We start from the raw sequence: 21714 nt of genomic DNA, 5'->3' as shown, positions 1-21714 counted from the left end.
TTGTGGTTAAACATGACAAAGTTATTGAGCAAAATTAACCTCCTATGCAAACATAATGTATAATTTAAAGTAAAGAAACAATTTTCTACAGCAAACATTTTAACCAATGTAATAATGACTCACTCAAGTAAACTTTTAAAGGTTTTTTTTCTTTTTGCCATTTTTAGTAAACAAACTTAGAAAAGCAATTTTCTGTTGATAAGATAGCAAGAATATACAGAGTTCACTTAAATTTTTGGTAACTGGTATGCAAATATAATATTAATCTTAACATTTCTTTCCAAAGAAAGAATAAATTGTTAATGTGGTGCTTGAAGTTCTCAAAATCTCTTGTTTCAGTAGCTTCTTAATAGTTTTTACTAAATGCCATTAAAATTTAGGATCTATTATTTCAACTTCTCTTCTAATCAATAATGAATTTTTAAAATGGAGGATTATACATTTATATTTGTATAAGCAGAAAAGCAGTGGGGGGACAAGATTGTGAATAGTATATAGCAGTGAAAATGAAAGAAATAAAACTACACGTATCAACGTGGATAAATCTCAAAAATATAATGTTGAGTGGAAAAGGCAAGTTGTCTGTAGTGTATGATACCATATACTTAAAAATAAGAAAAATATTCTATTGTTTATAGATGCCTATGTATATTATAAAAGTATAAATATATGCATATATATTTCAGAAGAGTGGTTATCTCTGAGGAGGGAGAGAGAGGAATGAGGTAGGGGAAAGCTACATAGGGGAGTTTTATATTTTTGCGGCTTTATTTCTTAGAAAAGATGTAAAGCAAAAATGGCAAAATGTTATCTTTCAAAGCGAGATGGTGGGTAGATATGTATTTATTATACTATTCTCCATCCTTTTCTGTGTGTTTGAAATATCTTGAAATTAAAACGTTAGGTAAGAGGCAGAAAAACCTCACTGTTTTACGCTTAACGTTGCACTCTATCCTTCTTTTCAAAGCTAGAAGAATATTAGCTAATTGGCCCTTCTGAAACGGAAAGAGAATGCATCTGGCATATAGCACTGTTGTGAACTTAGAAGCCTGGGTTTTACTCTTCTTTGGCACTAAACTGTGTGGCCTTGAACAAATCACATATCCTCTCTAGACCTCGCTCAATAAATGGGAAAATTGAACTAGAATGTCTTCTAAGTTTCCTCTGACACTAAAAATTCGGGATTATCACAGTACCTGTGAGACCAGATGGAAGAAAGAATCCTTGCTGTCCTAAGGACCTATTCTGAAATAAATGGCTGCCAGGAAACTGAAAACCCCTGTTGGTCTTAAAGGCAGACCCTGCATCTGATCTAAAAACTCTATAATGTGGGAATCCCCTGGCGATCCAGTGGTTAGGACTCTGCTCGTTCACTGCCCGGGGCCTGGGTTCAATCCCTGGCTGGGGAACTAGGATCCCACAAGCCTCGTCTGGCTTGGAAAAAAAAACCAAAAAACAAAACTCTGCAATGCTACAATGCCCTCGAGTCCTACTGAAAAGGCTCATTTACTTTCTCTGAACTTCTTGTAGCTCTCTTCTGCTATAAAGTTACCCTTATTTACCAATCTAGTTGATTCTAGGTGGGCTCTTTTCTTACTGATCTTAAAAATCCTTCTCTCAAATGCCACATCTATTGTCTTAGGCCTCAAAAATTCCACAGTGCCCTTCGAAATAAAGGTGTTGACTGCAAGCTCCAGCATTTTCCACCAATAGGCTCTAGCCTACTAGATAATGGCCTTCATTATTCATCATTTCTTGCTGATTCAGTCTATGATTCCATCAGGTACTTTTGTTCTCTTATTTAAAAAAAATCATTCCCACAGTTTCCATTCCCTTTCTGTCTCTTGGCCTTTTCAGAGGACATTCTGTATATTTAAAAACAAATCATTTTCTTCCTTTAATCTATTTCTGTTCTTCCTTTCAGTATTATCCCCCAAAGAAAATAAACTTGCATTATATGTTTATCATATATCATCATATATTGCATTGTATATTTGTTGAGTTGATCTCTGTCAATTCATTAAAGCCTAGTGTCACACAGTGATATACAGTTGTCACAAAGGAAACTGGAAAATATGTTCCCCTCTGCACGTGACTCCCTTCTACATTTTCTGTGTAGATGTAATTACTGGGTAGAGAATGATGGAAATCAGGCTAGCCTTGTGAATCAGTACCCCATGTATTCTAGTTACCTCTGCTCCGCTTCAAGAACAAAACCTAGATTCCCAACTGTAAAAGTTCAAGAAAATATATGCCATTAGTCAAAGAAAGGTTCACTTAGGAGACGGTGATTGGTGCAGCACAAACTACTGGGTAAACATTACAAAGGTAATGCCTGACTTACAGTGGGTTATCGTAAGTGATATCATAGGATATCACTCCTTATCCGAGTTTCTGGGTTACGGTCTACATGAGGACACAAAATATCTCATTAGCCTTCTTCCACAGCACACAGAATACTGCCAGGACACACACTCACTCAAAGTTAGTTCATGACGATTAAGGAAATGTAGTTGTATATTTGTTATTTACTTATAATATTTACCTACCTGGACTTCAAAAGGTGTTTACAGTAACTTGCAACAAATCCCATTCATACTCTGTGAGAATTAATATAGAGAAATGTAAAAACAGGTAGAAAGAAGAGGCAATACTTACAGATTCATGAGTAAGTTTATTGAATACAAACTCTTCTAGTACTTTAAACCTTCCACTCAAAGTTTACCACTCACTACACTGACTTCAGTTGTAATTTTAAAGGAGAATGGATATTATATTTCTTTAACATGGAAAAGAAATACAGTGATGATAATTCATTCAATTATGATGAGACTGAGTCCCACTTACAGCATCTTAGGACTTAGTAAAAGTCACAGAGAGAATCCTTTTCTGCCTCCCTGCAGGAGACCCAGAAAACACGAATAAATGGCATTTCCCTATCGCATTCCCCACACTAAGAAAAGATAAAACCAGCTAGGCACTTCCCCAGTCACTTCAGGCTTGGAAGCAGAGCTGCAAGTGACAGCCAAAATGTTCTCCACAGCCAAAACAAAGAAGACAAGAAGTTGCCTTTTCCCCTCCTTCGGACTCCTGTAATGTAGGAGGTGAGAGAGAGTCTTGGTGGAGGCCCAGATACAAATGATAAATAACTCAAAATGAAGGGAGTGTCTAATTATGGTGGCACAGATAGAGGGATAATAGCTGGGGTTTTTTTTTTCCCCGTCTTTGGGATTTTAAGAATTAGACATTACTTGCTTCTTTTCCCCCTTCGGCAAGTTTTAATTTTAAAAAAATTCCTTTCCTCTGAATGGTTTGAAAATATTTTGATTTTCTTCCAGGCATTTTATTGAAGTAATTTCCTGCCTTTATTTTTAAAAAATGTAAAATGGGGGATGGGGATAAAGAAAGATCTACCAGACTTTAGAACAAATACTGCTTATATAAGGCCCTATCTAAAATATCCCAAGAAAAGTACATGCTTGCCGTTGTTTATAATTGGTTAAAAGAGACTGGACTGAAAAAAAAAAAAAAACAACCTTAAAATCTGACACTCGATTGTCCTACAATTAATACGGAAAATGTTTCCAAACTCACTTTGAGGTTGCCCAGGCTATAGGACTGAATACTTTCCTATGATTCTTTCCTGGGATCTGTTACAGGTTTCTGTGATTTGCTGACTGATCAAAGACCTGTGGTTATGCCCCTCTGCACTGTCAAATGGAAATTTAAGAGCAATTATTCTCCTTCGCCATAGGTGTTGCAGATTTGAGGCTAGATTCTCATTTTTTCTTGTCAACAGGGAATTGGGAATGTGCCATCCTGAACTTGGAAGAGAAAGAAAGGGTCCAGATTCTCCAGAGCAATACTTGGTTATAATTTCTTGACAGTCATTTCCCCCATCATATAGCAAAAACCCTTACTGAAAATGGAAAGAAAGGTGATTATCCTCATTCTTAGATTTTTCTGAGCATAGGAAGAGAGCCATAGAGAATTCATAGTGTCGTCTTGGAGAGAAGAAACTGAAAGATCACTGAACAGTGCTTGTCAAGTTTTTCTTCTTTTGATGACCAGTGGAAAACTTTGCAGGCTCAAGGCTTGCTGTTAATAGAGTTTCCTAAGTGTAACCTCGTTTATTTGGTCAAATCGATTCACTGCTTTTCAAGACACTGAATAACATTTACTCATGGACACTTATTGAACTGCCGCCTATGGTACTGGCATCGTACTAGGTGCGTGGATACTGAGAAGTTTACATTCTAGTCGGGGAGAAAGACAAAATGGGCTGTAAAATGTGTTGTGACACAGAAATGTGAACGTAGCTCTGGGAGCCTATAGGAGGGGTGGGGAAGTGAATCATGGTCACAGAAGGCTTCCTGGAGAAGGTGATTTCTCGCCTGAGCTTTGAAGGATGAGTAGGGTTAGCCGGATGAACCAGTGGAGACTTGGGTCAGCGGGCATTCCAGGCGAAGGGTGACCGTTCAGTCTAAAATGTTTGGGGTCTGCGTTTGATTCCTGTAGGGGGCACTGCTGCTGTTCTAGTTAGGGTGGATGCCAGTGTATTGCTGGATGAGTCTCAGTGCTTCCGGGGACGCTAACGTGGAGGAATATAAGCCTCATCACCGCAGAGCGGGCACCTGTTTGGACAGGACCATTGTCTTCCTGGTCTTTTTACACAGTTAATGCTGCCTTCATGCCTAAAGCATTTCCATGCTTTCACATGAACTTCAAAAAAAATTTAGGGCTTCCCTGGTGGCGCAGTGGTTGAGAATCTGCCTGCCAATGCAGGGGACACGGGTTCGAGCCCTGGTCTGGGAAGATCCCACTATGCCTCGGAGCAACTAGGCCCGTGAGCCACAATTACTGAGCCTGCGCATCTGGAGCCTGTGCTCCGCGACAAGAGAGGCTGCGATAGTGAGAGGCCCGCGCACCGCGATGAAGAGTGGCCCCCGCTCGCCGCAACTGGAGAAAGCCCTCGCACAGAAACGAAGACCCAACACAGCCATAACTAACTAACTAACTAACTAACTAACTAAATAAATAAATGTGGGTGTTATATAATCAGAACACCAGTTGACTACTCTTTGTCTCAGTTAACCCATCTGGACTGCATTGTACTACTTTTCAATCACGACAAGTGTCCCTTTATTTTAAGGCAATAGAACATATGACAATTATGACATTCTTGGGCATTTTCTTGGTTCAGAAGAGAGAAATATATAATAAGGCATTTTATTAGATGTTTTGAATTCAAATTTTCATTTTTCAGGAGGAATAATACGTACATACATCTATAGCCTAACCATTAAATTCTAAATATGACCCATTTAAGAGATAGTTTTTTTTTTTAAATCATTATTTTAAAGGGCATTTCCTGACATTCTTCCCATCTCTCCCCACTCTGCTTTAAAAAAAAAAAACCCAAAACTCTAAGCAAGATTACAGCTGTGTTTCTGGACCACGCAAAGGATCATTTCTGTTTGTGAAACTTGGCATCCCTCTGTCTAGAACCCTGCCTGAAAGGTCTCTCTCTTGGACTGCAGCCACAATTTTCGAGGGCACACACGAGCAGGGAGAGAGTTAAATCACTCCTCGGCACCAGTGGGATGACAGGACACCCTCACTCTTGACTTTCTAGAAAGAGCTGGTAAAAAGCTTTCCTGTTACGTGAAATCACCCTTGACTCATAGATCGCTGACTTCCAGCCCTCGCCTGCCCTTCGCCGTGCCCTCCAGGGCCCTTGCCTCCCTCCCAGGACAGCTGTTGTGGTGCTGAAACCCAGACAGCACCACAAGCCAAGGGTCTGGCTGGGTGCCCACTCATACATTCATTCTTTCAATCATTCGTCTTTCCATAAGTATTGACAGTTATTGAGTGCCTACTACATGTCAGGCACTGTTCTAAACAGACACCAAAACGGACAAAAATCCTAGTCTTCGAGAGACTTAATGTGCTAAGGTACATGTCTATTAGCTCTGGTGCCCTGCTTTCTGTTTCCATGGCTACTGATATAGGTATCTGCCGGTATGGCTGGGATTCAGTGTTTCTTCCAGGCACTTTGCTCCACTGTCACTCTTAGGAGTGGCCTTCTCAGTACGGTGCTTCTGACTGACTACATGCATTTTTTTCCCCAAGGCATTCCGTAGTATTTAGTAAGGGAGAAGTTTCTGCCTCAGCTCACATTGTGCGGCAGGTCAACATCTACCTCGGATGATTCAGATGCTGCGGAAGAGTCTGGGTCATCAGCTAGACTGTCCCTTCCTTATAGTAATTTCCTCCCAAGGATTTTCCCCTCCCATTGTCATTTTAACTGTCTGACTCCTACCAGACTCCCCACAGCCATCTTTGCCATCAGATATGGGCTAACAAATGTGAACCTTAAAAGGGAGGATCTACATCCCAATCTCTCATCTCACAAAGGTATTTTTTTTCCCTCCCATCCCTATATGAATTTGTAGATGCAAACAAAAATGAGAATGGAATACCTTCCAGCTTCTCTAGAAGCATCCAAGCTCAAATGCCAGTAGATGTTACCTCTCTTAACCTAAGTAACTAAGCACCAGCCTTTGCTGAGCTAAAGAATCTCCTATTCTATATGAAATACAATAAACATTTTACTAAAGGTGACTTTTAAAAAAGCTATTTGAATATTTCCTGGTTTTTTATTTTAAATTAAGCTCTTCCCGTTTTTTATTGTAAAAATAATATATAATCATTTTTAATTACAAAATAAACATAGAAAGATAAGAATATAAGCCATAATCCACTATCCAAAGGAAACGGCACTTATAATTCCATTACATTTTATACATTGTAACTTCCTTTTTTTTTTTCTTTTTTTAATGTTCACTCTTTTTTTAAAATTTTTATTATTATTATTATTATTTCGTCTGTGTTGGGTCTTCGTTGCTGCACGCAGGCTTTCTCTAGTTGCGGCGAGCGGGGGCTGCTCTTCCTTGCGGTGCGCGGGCTTCTCATTGCGGTGGCTTCTCTTGTTGCGGAGCAGGGGCTCTAGCTGTGTGGGCTTCAGTAGTTGTGGCACGTGGGCTCAGTAGTTGTGGCTCACGGGCTCTAGAGTGTAGGCTCAGTAGTTGTGGGGCATGGGCTTAGTTGCTCCGCGGCATGTGGTATCTTCCCGGACCAGGGCTCGAACCCGTGTCCCCTGAATTGGCAGGCAGATTCCCAACCACTGTGCCACCAGGGAAGCCCCATTGTAACTTCTTATCTCTCAAAATGTTTTAAAATAATTTTTAAGTCAATTATTTCCCCCCCAAATACAGAAAAACATAGAGTATTAAAAAGTTTCCAGTTTTCTCCCACAGTAGAATTTCTTAGTGTTAATCGCTAAACAGTGGCTATCCTCCTAGATATATCTATGATTATGTAAACTTATATTTTCAGTCTTTTTGAATGCACAGGGTTTTGGAGGGGGTTTAATTTACAAAATGTTACTTTTTTTTCAACCATTTTGTTGAGGTATATTTTACATATCACATAATTCACTCAAATGTACAATTCAATGATTTTTAATACAATTATTTTACTATTTTACATATGCAACTATCACCATATATGCATTTTGTGGGGTTTTTGTTTGTTTGTTTGTTTTTTAATTTTTGGCCACACCTCGTGGCACGCAGGATCTTAGTTCCCCAACCAGGGATCGAACCCGCGCCCCCTGCAGTGGAAGCACAGAGTCTTAACCAGTGGACCACCAGGGAAGTCCCAATATATGCGTTTTAAAACGTTTCCATCACTCAGTAAGATGGTTCACACACATTTACTGTCAACCCCTGTTCCTCTGAGCCCCAACCCAGGGAAATATATACTAATCTACTCTCTGTTTAGAGCTTTGCTTTTTCTGGACATTTTATATAAATGGAACCATACAATATGTGGTCTCTTGTGTCTACTTTCTTTCACTTAGCATAATACATTTATTTTCGGAAAGTGAAGAAAAATGTTTATGAATACTTAATGAGTTTTATTTGAAAATGATCTCTCTCAAGTAAAAAATACAAAGAAGTTTTATGTACTACCAATGTTAGGGCAAGAACTAACAGCATTTATCAGCCATTGAGAACCCCTGCAAGATATCTAAATTTTTTGACATTCCACTCTTCCCTCTAGTGGCCAGAATGAAAAAAGGATATTGTGTTTGTTGCTAGTCAGAACCCATCTCAGATTCTTCAAATGCTCCTAAATGAGAGGCATTACCTTTGGGGATTTCATGTGAGAGATATTTCCTTTTTGTTTATCAGGGGCCTTTTATAAAGCAAATTTCCTGGGAGGCATAATTTATCATTCCCCGCAGTTCTTCCCGCCATCAAATCTACCAGCCTCCCCATGTGGAGGGATTTAGTATGGTATTAAGAGTTCAAGCTGTGGTGCCCAATTGCCCAAGTTCAAATCTCAGGTCTGCCGCTTCCTAGTTATGGGACCTGGGGCAAGTTACCCGCTCAGTGGCTGAGTTTCTTTTTCTTCTGTAAGATAAAGATGATAATCATACGTGCCTCATGGGGTTGTTGTGAGGACTGAATGAATTAAGATGCGTGGAACTCCTTAGAACGTCCTGGAACACAGTAGGAGTTGAATAAATCTTATGCATCCTCCGTTCTATGTTTTCTGCCTTCATTCCTACCACAATAAATGCCCAAGCCAGCCCTTCCCTGTGCTCTGCTGTTATCCCACCCTTCCTCCCAATGATTTTGCCTCGGTGATTTTCTCATCTTTCTCCTCTCCTCATCTTTTCCTTCTCGTAAGGAAGGAAGTCATCCCACTTCCTTCCTTCTCCAGTACTGCCTTTCCAGTTCATGGCAAAGACTATGGCTGAAGTCTTCCGATCAGTCCCCTACTTCTATCCCTCCAACCAGAGTATTTAAAAAATATTAACCAGGGGACTTCCCTGGTGGTCCAGTGGTTAAGAATCAGCCTTTCAATGCGGGGGACGAGGGTTCGATCCCTGGTCGGGGAGCTAAGATCCCACATGCCGTGGGGCAGCTAAGCCCACGCCCCCTAGAGCCCGTGCGCCACAACTAGAGAGCCTGCACACTGCAACTACTGAGCCCGCGTGCTCTGGAGCCTGTGTGCCACAACTAGAGAGAAGCCCAAGCACCGCAATGAAAAATCCCGCATGCCGCAAGTAAGACCTGATGCAGCCAAATAAATATTTTTTTAAAAAATTAAAAATATTAACCAGAATTTATTTGTTTCTGCTCAGAACTAATGTTTTGAGGGAATGAGTAATCGGCATGTTGTATGCGATGGATGCTCAAAGACTTTGTAGTCAAAAATAGCTCCCCCATAGCCAACTGCTGATGCTTGACAGCCCTTGCTTTTCCGGGTCCAGCACCTGGAAAACCATGGACTTCTAGGTTTTGGAGACAGTCCTGACCAAGGCAGGCAATATATCTAGAGCCCATTTTCGAGCACAGATCGTGTCTGAGATTAATTCTACTGTTATCAGCCCTACGTTTCTGCCACTTCTGCACTTCCTGGGCGAGCTCTGGGACCCTAGTACTACCCTCTAAGCTGCACCCTTCCTAATCACCTGCTACGTTTGCCTAGGGTGTGTGTGTCGAAACTTTTCCTGCAGTGTCTGCTTTAGACACCAGGACCCTCTGCTGGAAGTAGAATCTTTCCTGACTACTAACATTGGATTTGGATACTTGTAAGATGCTTAGGCTTTGCCATTTTTCTTTCCAAGCGATTAGACTGGGCCTCCATCCCCCATAGCTTATCTGAGGTCCTGCTGGAGGCTAGAAGACCCACCCAACACTGCCATTCACCTCACTCGGAATAACATCCCTCACTAGGAGATGCCTGTTGACATGTCCCGCCCGCTAGATGAGAACTCCTTGGATATCGTAGGGTGTGGGGATGCTTATACTCCCTCAGTTCTGACACATGCGACTGGCCAAGTTCCATGTCGCACATGTTGTTTATTTTGCCAGAAAAGCTGGGAATAGGTCTGCTCCTCTAACAGCCCTGTCAGTCCCAAAGCACTCCCACATGGTAAACTCACCAGGACAGGCTCCCTCCCTCCATTTCTTGCTGCAACGGGGCTGCAAGTTACTGAGGCTAAGTCAGGAAAGTAGTACAAGAATTCAAATGGAGGCCCACATACCACATGTCTACAGAAATATAGATTGTCAATCAAGTGGGAAAATTGTGTAATAAAATCTATTCCATCCTCTAACCTTGAGAAATACACCTTCAGAGTAATAAAATGGAAATATGTGTAAATCTATTTAAAGCTATGTCTTTCACTATGACTAAAAATTGGCAAAATATTAAAGATAGATGATTTTAATTATCACTGTGTGTCAGGGTGTTCTATCGATGAGTACGAAATAAAGGCAATCATAATTCATAAATTTTTATGTACTTATTTCTCTGGCCTTCATTTTAGCAAATCACCAATTATGATGTTATCATCAAGATTTTTAAAATGATTAGCCTTTACATTCACTGTTTCATACTGTTTTGGGGAATGGGAACCCTCCTTTGCTCTGACTTCATGTCTAATACTCCTGGCCTTTCTCAGCCCCATTCACTGCCTGGTCCCTAGGGGAGGAGTGAGGTATTTGAATGGAGAGTTTGGGAGAAGAAGCTGAACATGGTCAAGTTCTTCCTTCTTTTCTTTGAGTTTTGCCTGCTCACAGGGTACACACGGTCTGCGCTGCCTTTCCAGGTGGTGGTCCAGCACTGTCTATGAGGAGGTAGGTAAGTTCAATTTAAGGGTGAACTATTAGGTAAGCCACTTGGCCAATATACCTAATCTATAGATAATGGCAACAGGGGTGATATTTTTGCTCTCTTGCTCTCTTTCTCTCTTGGTTCCACATTTGGGCAGGAAACAGGGCTTTCATTCATTGGGTCCCATCAATGCTGACACTCGTGGTGGATGAAGTTCACAGGGGCACACAGCCTGGGCATTGTGCTTCTTTCATAGATTTGCCCAAATGTTGACCTCAATTTTTTTTTTTTTTTGCCAGGCAGCTTATGGGATCTCAGTTCCCTGACCAGGGATTGAACCCGGGCCATGGCAGTGAAAGCCTAGAATCCTAACCACTAGGCCACCAGGGAACTCCCCAACGTGGGCCCAACTTTTAACTAATTCTCCATAACACAATTTAAGTCATGGTTTTACCGGAGGCTCAGGGAAGGAGTGCAACACAGAAAATACCTCCCTACTACAGCTCAATGCCAGATCTGCCCTGGGGTCTCTGGCCAGGTGAGCTCCCTGCCTGGCTACTGTAATTGATCTCAGACAGCTCTCTCTGTCACCCCAAGACTTGCTTCATCACTCCAATCTCGCACCTCTGCCTCAGAAATCCAGACACCACAAGCCGCCAGCCCCCGCTGAGTCTCAGAGAGAAGAGGAAGACCTGCTCTCCTCTGCGCCACAGCCCACTTCTCGTAAGTCGTCAGCTGCTTCTGCGCCTGAAACAAGTTTTCCCCAAGTTGAGCAACAGTGGGGACATAGTTTGTCAGAGAAAAATTCACCCTCCTATACAGGTGTGAATTCTGGCCCTGTGGTTCTTACGGCGCAGTTCAAAAGTACATTTTCCAAAGCTTGGGTTATATATGTGGTGTTAAACAATATCATGGGTGGTAAACCAACTGATTACACAATTCACAGTGAACTATATCAAGCCTAGCCTAGTTCTTTTTATTTATTTATTTATTTTAAAAACTCATTTATTTTATTTATTTATTTTTGGCTGCGTTGGGTCTTTGTTGCTGCGCATGGGCTTTCTCTAGTTGCGGCGAGCGGGGGCTACTCTTCTTTGCGGTGCACAGGCTTCTCACTGCGGTGGCTTCTCTTGTTGCGGAGCACGGGCTCTAGGCGCGTGGGCTTCAGTAGTTGTGGCACGTGGGCTCAGTAGTCGCGGCATGCATTCTCAGTAGTTGTGGCTCGCAGGCTCTAGAGTGCAGGCTCAGTAGCTGTGATGCACGGACTTAGCTGCTCCGCGGCATGTGGGATCTTCCCCGACCAGGGCTGGAACCCATGTCCCCTGAATTGGCAGGCAGATTCTTAACCACTGCACCACCAGGGAAGCCCCTAAGTTAGTTCTTTTTAGAGTCTTTCCTTCTGTCTGAAGAAACGATTAGGCTTGTACATTTCTTCTGCACTCTTCTTTGAATTCTGCATCTCCAAACAGCTACTCCAAAATAATGCAGGACTCCTTGGAAGCATGGGCGAGTCTGGTTGCTTAACACTCTAAGAAACTTTAGCAGAGACTTAGTGAATTACCGCCTAGCAGTTATGGCCTTTGTGGAGATAATGTCAGAGTTGATCAGATATCCTTCATCAGATATCCCTAACCTCATTATTTGTCAGGTGCATCAGTAGGTCCTAAGGAAAGCAGATAATGAGACAGAGTTAGGAGATTTATTGGTGAATAAAACCTATGAAAGATAAAGGGAAAGGATACAGGATTGGGCAGAGAGAGCCTTCAGATCATGATGCAGATCTGACACTTGTAAAAGGAAACGGAGGAGGAAGCAGGATGGGGCAGAGAGAGCCTCAGGCCAACACAGATCTGATAAAGTGTCAGCCAACCATCCAGAGCAGATTGCCTGTTAGAGGAGCTCAGCTTTGGGCAGAAATGATCAGACTTAGTTGCCCTGCCGTGCACAGTCATTGGATGGGGCTGCCCAGGAGGACCGTGGCGTAAGCCAGAAAGCTGAGGTGGATAATTCCTTGCAGCTAAACAGGATGTTCTTCCCTGAAAAGAGATCTAAGCATGGAATCTCCTTGGCTTCCACAGCAGGGAAATTTCTATCTGTCAGCTGACTTTCCATCAGTTAGAAGACCAAGTGAACCCTCAAAAATGTTTTGCTCATCACTTTAGCAAGATCCATTTCCTAACTATTCTCTTTCTCTTTTACTTCTTTCCATCGCTACTGCCAGCACTCCACTCCACGCCATTATTTCTTGCTAGGACTATTGCAGTAATCTCTACTGGTTTTCCCGTACCTACTCTTGTGCCTTCCAGACTGTTCTTCCCACTACATTCAGAGACATCTTTTCAAATACAAGTGTAATTAAAACCCTAGTAGCTTAGCATTTCTCGTAAAAGACACAGTTAAATTGTTAGCATCATTTTCAAGGTCCTGAGGGTCACTCGCAACTACCTCTTCAGCCTAATCTCATACTCTTCGTTCGTTAGTTATGCTCTAATACAGTAGCCATCTTTCTACTCCTAGGAAATGTGCCTTCTTTCTTTCACAGGACTTTTTCATATGCAAGTTCCTCTGGGATGATTCTTGCATTCTTTCCATGTCTGAGAAATACAGCATGGTGCAGCTGGCGTTTGTTTATTTTCTCCCTGTTCAACATACTCTAGATGTCTTTTTAAAATTAAGCAAAATGTAGGTCAGAGGGCAGCATTTTTTATAAAAATAAAATTAAATATATAGGGAGAGCATAAATAGACATGTAAAATATTGAAGGACAGTATTACCACACAAGTCATATGTAGAAAAAGTTGAATACAATGATTTAAAAGAATAATTTTCAATTATTTTCAATTATTTTTCAGATCACTATGAAGAATAAATTTGCAGCCAATTATTTCTGTGGAACCATGAAAAAATTATGTAGTGTTCTGTGAAAAAAGCAAAATACAAACTGATAAATACAGGACTTCGATTTCTGGCAGTTCAGACAACCAGATAACTGGAAAAACTTCTTGCCGTGTAATATCTAGAAATTTTGAATAAAATAGAATAAATATTGCTTTAAATGCATAGCTGAGAAATATCTCTAAGGGAAAGAGAGAGAGGGAGAGACAGAAAGTAGAGAGAGAATATATTAAAAATTGATCAAATTAGGTGAGATGTATACGGATGTTCTTTGAATTATTTTTTTACTTTTCTGTGTGCTTGAAATTTTTCAGTTAAAATAATTAAAGTAAAACAATAACAAAAGTAACAAGATAGGCCCCAAATTCTGAACACAATATCAGGTGATATTGGGGAGAGGATGGGGGTGGGTGATCAAAATTACAGCATTTCAAGGTCCTTGTGTTCTACAGAAGGGTAGAGACAACTACTTTCTTTTTTTTTAAGTTTTTTAATTTAATTTTATATTTTTTGGCAGTTTTTTGTTCTATTTTTTACTTTCATCCCTTTGAATATTTTGTCCCACTACTTCCTGGAATCTCTTTTTTCTGATAATAAGTCAGCTCATTTCTTACTGGGACCCCCATATACATAATGACTTGTTTTTCTTTTGCTGCTTTCAAGATTTTCTCTTTGCCTTTGCCTTTTTATTTTTATTTTATTTATTTATTTATTTATTTTTTATTCAAACAGAAAGTCACAAAAATTATAATCATCCTCATCAGTTCACTCAGTCCCATGTAATTAATTTTTTTTTATCTTGATCTTTTGTTAGCACTTTTATGAATTCATCAGTTTTCCATTAGAGTTCTGAAAATGCTTATTCATTCAGTTCAGCAGTATAGTCAGTTACCAGAAACCTGTACTTGTCAGAGTCTTTTCCATTAATTCCTTGAAGATGAAACCCTTTTATAGGAACATTTTTGCAAAAGCATCAGAGTACACCCAGAACTGTCTGTAAATGACAAAAGACTTAAAAAGAGACAACTACTTTCTATAGATGAAAATAGAGAATAAAGAAGCTGTACATATTTTCAATTTCTGCTAAGTATGACTTCATAATTTTTAATGTGTTGTTAATCCCAAAGACATTACGCTCATTTAAATATTCTAAAAGCAGTGAAAGATATGCACAAGGACGTTTATCTCAGCACTGCTTATAGTAGCTTCACAAATTGGAAATGACCTAGTTTAGAACTGGTACGTGAATTATGATATATATATATTCAGGGTAATGGTTTCGTGCGAGGGCTTTCTCGAGTTGCAGCAAGCGGGGGCCACTCTTCACTGCGGTGCGGGGGCCGCTCTTCATCGTGGTGCGCGGGCCTCTCACTATCGCGGCCCCTCCCGTTGCGGGGCACAGGCTCCAGACGCGCAGGCTCAGTAGTTGTGGCTCACGGGCCTAGTTGCTCCGAGGCATAGTGGGATCTTCCCAGACCAGGGCTCGAACCCGTGTCCCCTGCATTAGCAGGCAGATTCTCAACCACTGCGCCACCAGGGAAGCCCCAGTAAAGCTTTTCTTAAATGTAAATGATCCAATAAATTCCAAGTACTTTTTGCTCTGCCATTTCCACCTGGGCTCTGTTGGCAAAGACGTCTGAAATCACTGTACTTGGAAATGAAGAGAACGCAGAGACTAGAGCACAGCTGCACTTTCTCCTCTCTTGTAAGCAGTTGAGTCTGCAGTCTGTAATAGGACTTCAACATACACAAAAATGTGTAATGTATTCTTATCTGAAAGTTGGGAATATATGGCCTATTCCTGTCTGGCTAGGAGATACACACAGAGAAAGGGGTCATCATTTCCCTGGTCCAGTGAAAAAAGGGCTCTTTAAGACTCACTGCCACTAGATTGGAAAAGCAGTTGTGATCAAATAAGTACCCTAAGGCTATGGAACTCAATATCAAAGAATTCTTCTCAATCCCATGACTCAAGATGACCCCTCCCTTCACATTCTTTCAATATTGCACCTAATTCATCTACCAGAAAACTTTCCAGTTCCTTCTCAGCAATTCGTCCCCATCTTTTCTAAACCTGGCACTAAGGCACTGCTTCCATCAAGGATTTAGCAAAGTATGCAGATGCACATGTAAGATTTGTTGAGTTATGAGATCTGGGTGCCTCTTGGCCCAAAGATGCACCAAGGTTTGTAGGTGTTATAGGAAACGCACCTGAGAGTCTAAAAAGCATTTAATATCAAGATGTGTGTCCTGACCTAAGTGCCTTAGTTGAGCCTCCTGTTTGTAGAGTTACGAACATTTATCCAACTCTGGAGGTTTGCGAAGTCCATTTTCAAAATATAATATAGATTTGTAAACGTTAAACTCCTGGTGGGAGTGCCGGGTAGGTACTCTCAAGCACTGCACGTGGGATTATAAATTTGTACAATCTTTCTGAAAGACAAAAACATTGCTATGGAGTAAACTGTGTCTCCCGTTGAAGCCCTAACCTTCCCCCCGCCCCCCAAGTGTGTCTGTATTTGGAGACTGGGCCTATAAGGAGGTAATTAAGGTTAAATGAGGTCATAAGGGTGGGGTCCAATCCAATAAAGCTGGTGTCTTTATAAGAAGAGGAAGAGACAACAGAACTGGAAAGGCCATGTGAAGACACAGGGAGAAGGCAGCTATCTAAAAGCCAGGAAGAGCTCTCATCAGAAACCACATTTGCTGGCACCTCGATGATGGACCTCTGACCTCCAGAATGTTCTGTTGCTTAAGCCACCCAGTCTATGGTATTTTGTTACGGCAGCCTGAGCAAACTAATACAGGTATCAAAACTTTAAAAAAAATGCTTAATCTTTTACACAATTCTACATCTAGGAATAAACTCTAAAGAAATCATCATGAATATACACAAAAATGTAAGTTCAAGGGCTTCCCTGGTGGCGCAGTGGTTGAGAGTCTGCCCGCCAATGCAGGGGACACGGGTTCGAGCCCTGGTCTGGGAAGATCCCACATACCGCGGAGCAACTAGGCCCGTGAGCCACAATTACTGAGCCTGCGCGTCTGGAGCCTGTGCTCCGCAACAAGAGAGGCCACGATAGTGAGAGGCCCGCGCACCGCGATGAAGAGTGGCCTCCGCTTGCCGCAGCTAGAGGAAGCCCCCGCACAAATAAATAAATAAATAAATAAATAAATAAATAAATAAATAATTTAAAAAAAAGTAAGTTCAAGGATAGTCTTTGCAGTCCTATTTATACTATGAAAAAAATTAGAAACAAATATCCAGGTTCATGTGATTGAATAAATAAAGGTAGATTGAATAAATAAATGATGAAACTCAGTCTTTTAATATGCTGTGGAAAGATATTTAACATGGAAAAGGAGTCATAAACATATTATTAGGTGAAAAAACAAGGTTATAAAATAGTGAATACAATCCAATTATTAGGAAGAAATATTGTTACGCATAGAAAGAAGTGGAGATGGATTTACTTATATAAATATTTATTTTTATACCAAAATATTAAGAATAATAAGGTCAGGATGATAAATTAACCAGCAAGTTTTAGTTTCTTCTTTTTGTTTATATATATGGGTTTTCCAAAAAAATCACACTGAATACGTATTAATAATTTTTGGAACAAGAAAGAAGCCTACAAAGTTCATTACATTCTTGCAGATATGAGCTTGATAGACTGAAACATCAAGCTGAAAAAATAGGTTGCATTTAGAGTCAAAACTGTAATTTTTCTGAAGGGAAACAAACTCCTTGGGTAGCAATCCTCAAGTTTCAGGTGATGGTAAACTCACCGAGAGCTAACAGTATGATATGACTGCTAAAAAAGTTAATGTAATCTTAGGTTGCACAATAGAAGTACAGTTTATCATACTTTGTTTAGTCCACACCTAGAGTATTACCACATTTAAAAAGAGTGCCACAATTTAAAAACAGATAAACTGAGTCCATAGGAAAACAACTAAAACAGTGTAGGAGCACACGGAGGTTGAATGAGGATGCTTACTGGGTTCCAGAAAGAGAAGAGGAAGGTTGGACATGGCAGCTGGCAAATAGAGGGCTAGCATATGGAAGATGGAATTGATTTTGTTTTCTATTATGCCCTTGAGAGAAGAACTAGAATAAATCACTATTGGTTATAAGGAGGTAGCTTTCATATTAAATACAAGAAAACTTTCTTTTTTTTTTTTTTTTTTTAATATGCCACAATTTTTATTGCAACGTGGCCATTTTTGTGAGGGTGCGGTTTGATCTCAAAAACAATGTTCCATTTAAGGCTCTTTTATACAGAAATTGCCATCATTACTGATATTCAAAGTATCTTTAGTGTCGCAAGACTAACATGGTAAACATAAAACTCCTACACTTATTCAGTAGTGTACACTCAATGGAAAACAAAAAGGCATTAATAACAGCTATTTCTTTTAAGAAGATACGCAGGTAACAGGAATGAACACTGAGGTACTAGGATAAGTTGATGACACAGTTAACTTAATTGGCATTCCTTTTGGGGTGGGGGATTAAACTCATTACAAAAAAAGTGCTTTCAATGCATAGTATTATATTTGCGCTGCCATGTCACAAAAAATAGGCTTGCCAAGGCAGGTGAGGTGTATGAATGCTCAAGCCTCACAGAACTGCAATCAAGTGCAACTATAAATAATACTGAATAAAGTTTACCATCTCACCAGTGGATAATACTTTCAAGGCATTCAATTAGCTTAACCCTTTGTCGTGTTCTAAGCTATTCACATTGACATTCACATTCATTGTAGTGCTTGCTGCAAGGGAGGCATATAACCAGTTGTTTTGGCTAAAATATGATGGGAAGGCATTCCTTGGGTTCTACGTAAAGGTAACAGTATCAAACAGTCTAATGGCAATCACTGATAGGCTGCTTACATGAATGATATTTCCTTCATTCATTGTGTTGGAAGGACCCAGTGGGAAGAGGAAGAAAAAAAAGAAAACCAAAACCTAATACTATTCCAATTGACTGAGCTGGAGAAATGGAAGCTCCTTAAGATCCAGATGGCACTTGACTGTCATTTTATAAGGGTTTTCCTTCAAGTGAAACTACTACGTTGCCTCCCAATTTCTCTCCAAGTGTTGAACGGTCCTTTATATCATCCAAGCCATTTACTTGCCACTCATGTTTAATACCTGTAAATTTCTTTTTAATGGCATCTTTAGAGCTAGCATAAATCATCTTGCTTTTTAAAGGTGCACTTTCAGGAGCCCAAGATCTGCTTTGCTTCCTCTACAATTATTTGTCTTTTGTCATCGCTTAAACAGAAGAGAACTGCTTTCTTTCTTTTTTTGATCTCCTCTTGTGTAGAAGATTTCCTTACTTTCATATCATTAAAAACTTTGATGACTTCATCATTCACTGTAACTCCAGAAGCCATAGCGCCCGCGGTTGAAGCTGCGGCGGCGGCTCGGGCTCCGGCGGTGTCAAGGAAACTTTCTAACAGTCATTGGTCTATGGTAACAGGATGGGCGGGGGTTGAGTAAGGGGTGAGATAAAGGAGATGTAGAAAGTTGTATATCCAGGTGGGAAATTAGACCAGGTAACCGGTCAGGTCCATTCTACACCCAGGGGTCCAGGTTATTTTTATTTTTTATTTTTTAAATTTATTTATTTTTTAAATATTTATTTGGTTGTGTCGGGTCTTTGTTGCAGCATGTGGGCTCCTTAGTTGTGGCAGGCCGGCTCTTTAGTTGTGGCATGCATGTGGGATCTAGTTCCCGGACCAGGGATCGAACCCAGGCCCCCTGCTCTGGGAGCGCGGAGTCTCAACTACTGCGCCACCAGGGAAGTCCCCCAGGTTATTTTTAGAGCATGCCTCTGAACCCAGGGGATGGGTCTGTGCTCATAATAAAGAAACACATCTCACAGTGCTCAACAATGACCAGTCAGGAAGCCGGAGACCTGCAACTTCAGGCTCTCTCTCCCACTCCAGACTGTCAGGCCTGTTTCTGATATATTTGTTTCTTCTTTTTTCCTTCCCCCATAGAAATATTTTTACAAAAATGATTTAAAAAGTATATATATGCTCACTGCAAAACCCCTGCAGGCTCCTTTCTACTCTCCATTTCAGTATTCTTATATATAAATGATACATCCTATCCACAGTATGGGATAATTCTTCACTCAGTAATTATATTGGGTGCCTTTCAACGTTAGTACACATACTGGGTGTCTGAAAAGTTGGGAAGTCTAGGATAAATTTATTTTATTTTTTTATTGTGCTAGATACACATAACAAAATTCACCATTTTAACCATTTTTAGGGGTACAAGTCAGTGGCATTAAGTACATTCACAATGTTGTGCAACTGCATTCATGAAGATACATTTATTCTTAAACAGTATGTTAGTTACAATTCCAAAAAATACACTCAATGCGTTGTTTTCAACCTTCAGACACCTTGTCAGGTACGTTTAAAGCAATGGGTCGAAATGTCAATCTGAACAAACTAACATAAATCTGCTGCTTTCCCTGTGTTTCCAAGCCTTGTAAACACCGTAGTGCCAGAGGCAGGCGGAAGGTAGAAAGGAGTGAACAAGGGTTCTGTAGTCTTGGCTCAAACACTACTGGATATATGACCTTGGGCACATTATTTAACCTATTACTCTATCATTGTTTGACTCTTTTTTCTTCCTACATCCTAGTGACCTTCAGAGAGCTCTTCTCTTTCCTCTACCCCAGTAAATATAGCTTTACAAGTGGTTTCAACAGAGACTGGCCTGCGTGGCATAATTTGAAAGATAGCAAGAGAACCACCCAACCACACCATCTTCCCTAACGGCCTGCTGTGGTGCTTCACGTTCCAACTTGACATCACTGCTTTGCCGAGCTGGCCTCATGGGAGTGCAACCCGTGCAGCTGCAGGGTCCTGACAGTTAGAAGGGCCCTGTGCTTGGTCTCATGTTCTGCTGTTCCTGTCTTGAAACTTTTACTTTTGAACAAGGTGCCCTGCATTTTCGTTTTGCCCCGAGACCCACAAATTATGGAGAAAGTCCTGTTCCTTTGGGTGAAAGTGCTGGCCTCAGAAGGGCTTTATTTTAAGAGTGAATAATTTACCTGAAACGCATACCATATTAACACCAGTTAATGCACATTTTGTCACATTAATTAATATGTTAATTAATTAATTAAGACAGCAGAGATCTGAAGGATTGAAGCATTGAGTCTCCAATTTTTGATGTGGAGAAGAAGCCTAATAGGTCCAGAGCATGAATACTGCCTGCACAGGATACCCTCAGGGCCTCTGAGAGGGGGGGTGGGAGGGGCAGATGAAGGCACTAGACACCAAGGACTTGATGCATTTTTGTTGAATGACAGTACAATTAAATGAGTGAATGAATGAGTGAATGAAGAAATGAAGAACTGAATGAACGTGCTAAGGGGAAGAATGGAGGAGACATGGAACTCAAGTTTGGATGTATGTTATGTGTTCTATGAGGCATAGACTCAAACCCTGGCAGCTCCATCCCCAAGTCAGAGACTAAACGGTTGCCTCGTCTCTGAGCTATTCTGCCCGTGCCGTGAGTTTCAGGAGAAGATAAGCGTGCTGTCCTAGTCGTAGCCGACAACATCCAGGGCTGGAGAACAAGCTGAAGGCAGTGACCGAAGGCATGCGGGGGCGACCTGCCTCTGCGGCCGTGTGGCCAGCATGCTGTCCCAGGATCATACTCCGCCGTAAGCGGTGACAAACTGGCTCAAATAAAATCTCTCTTTGGGTAACTATAAATGCTAGACATCCCCAAAAGAAGGTGAGTCATTTTAGCTAAGGTCGCTGCTGTGAACACAAGCCCTGGTTCCTGTAGTTCCTTTGACCCAGTCTCCTGAAGCAGAAGCAGCTGGGTGAGGCAGTATCCAGAGGGACCCTCCTTTCTTGTCCCCGCAAGTTCCCACACATGCTTACACCACGTCTTCTCGTTCGTTGAAGGTGATGTGTGTGTGGGTTCCTTTGATCTTAAACAAGCGAACTAATTCGGAGCATCCTACTGTTATAACAAACATCTTACATAGACGAGGTGGAAGCAACCTGAATGTCCATCAGCTGGTGAAAAGGATAAACCAAATGTGGTATACACATAGAGTGGAACATGATTCAGCC

At 41.0% G+C, this 21714-nt stretch overlaps 1 pseudogene; it reads right to left on the bottom strand.

Annotated features, from left to right (window-relative positions):
- Positions 1–18339: 18339 nt before the first annotated feature.
- Positions 18340–19037, bottom strand: LOC137763899 (cofilin-2 pseudogene; annotated as a pseudogene).
- Positions 19038–21714: the final 2677 nt, after the last annotated feature.

This window comes from Eschrichtius robustus, chromosome 4 (assembly GCF_028021215.1).
Source record: "Eschrichtius robustus isolate mEscRob2 chromosome 4, mEscRob2.pri, whole genome shotgun sequence".
Taxonomy (NCBI): domain Eukaryota; kingdom Metazoa; phylum Chordata; class Mammalia; order Artiodactyla; family Eschrichtiidae; genus Eschrichtius; species Eschrichtius robustus.
This window is presented reverse-complemented; position numbering and strand designations above follow the sequence as displayed.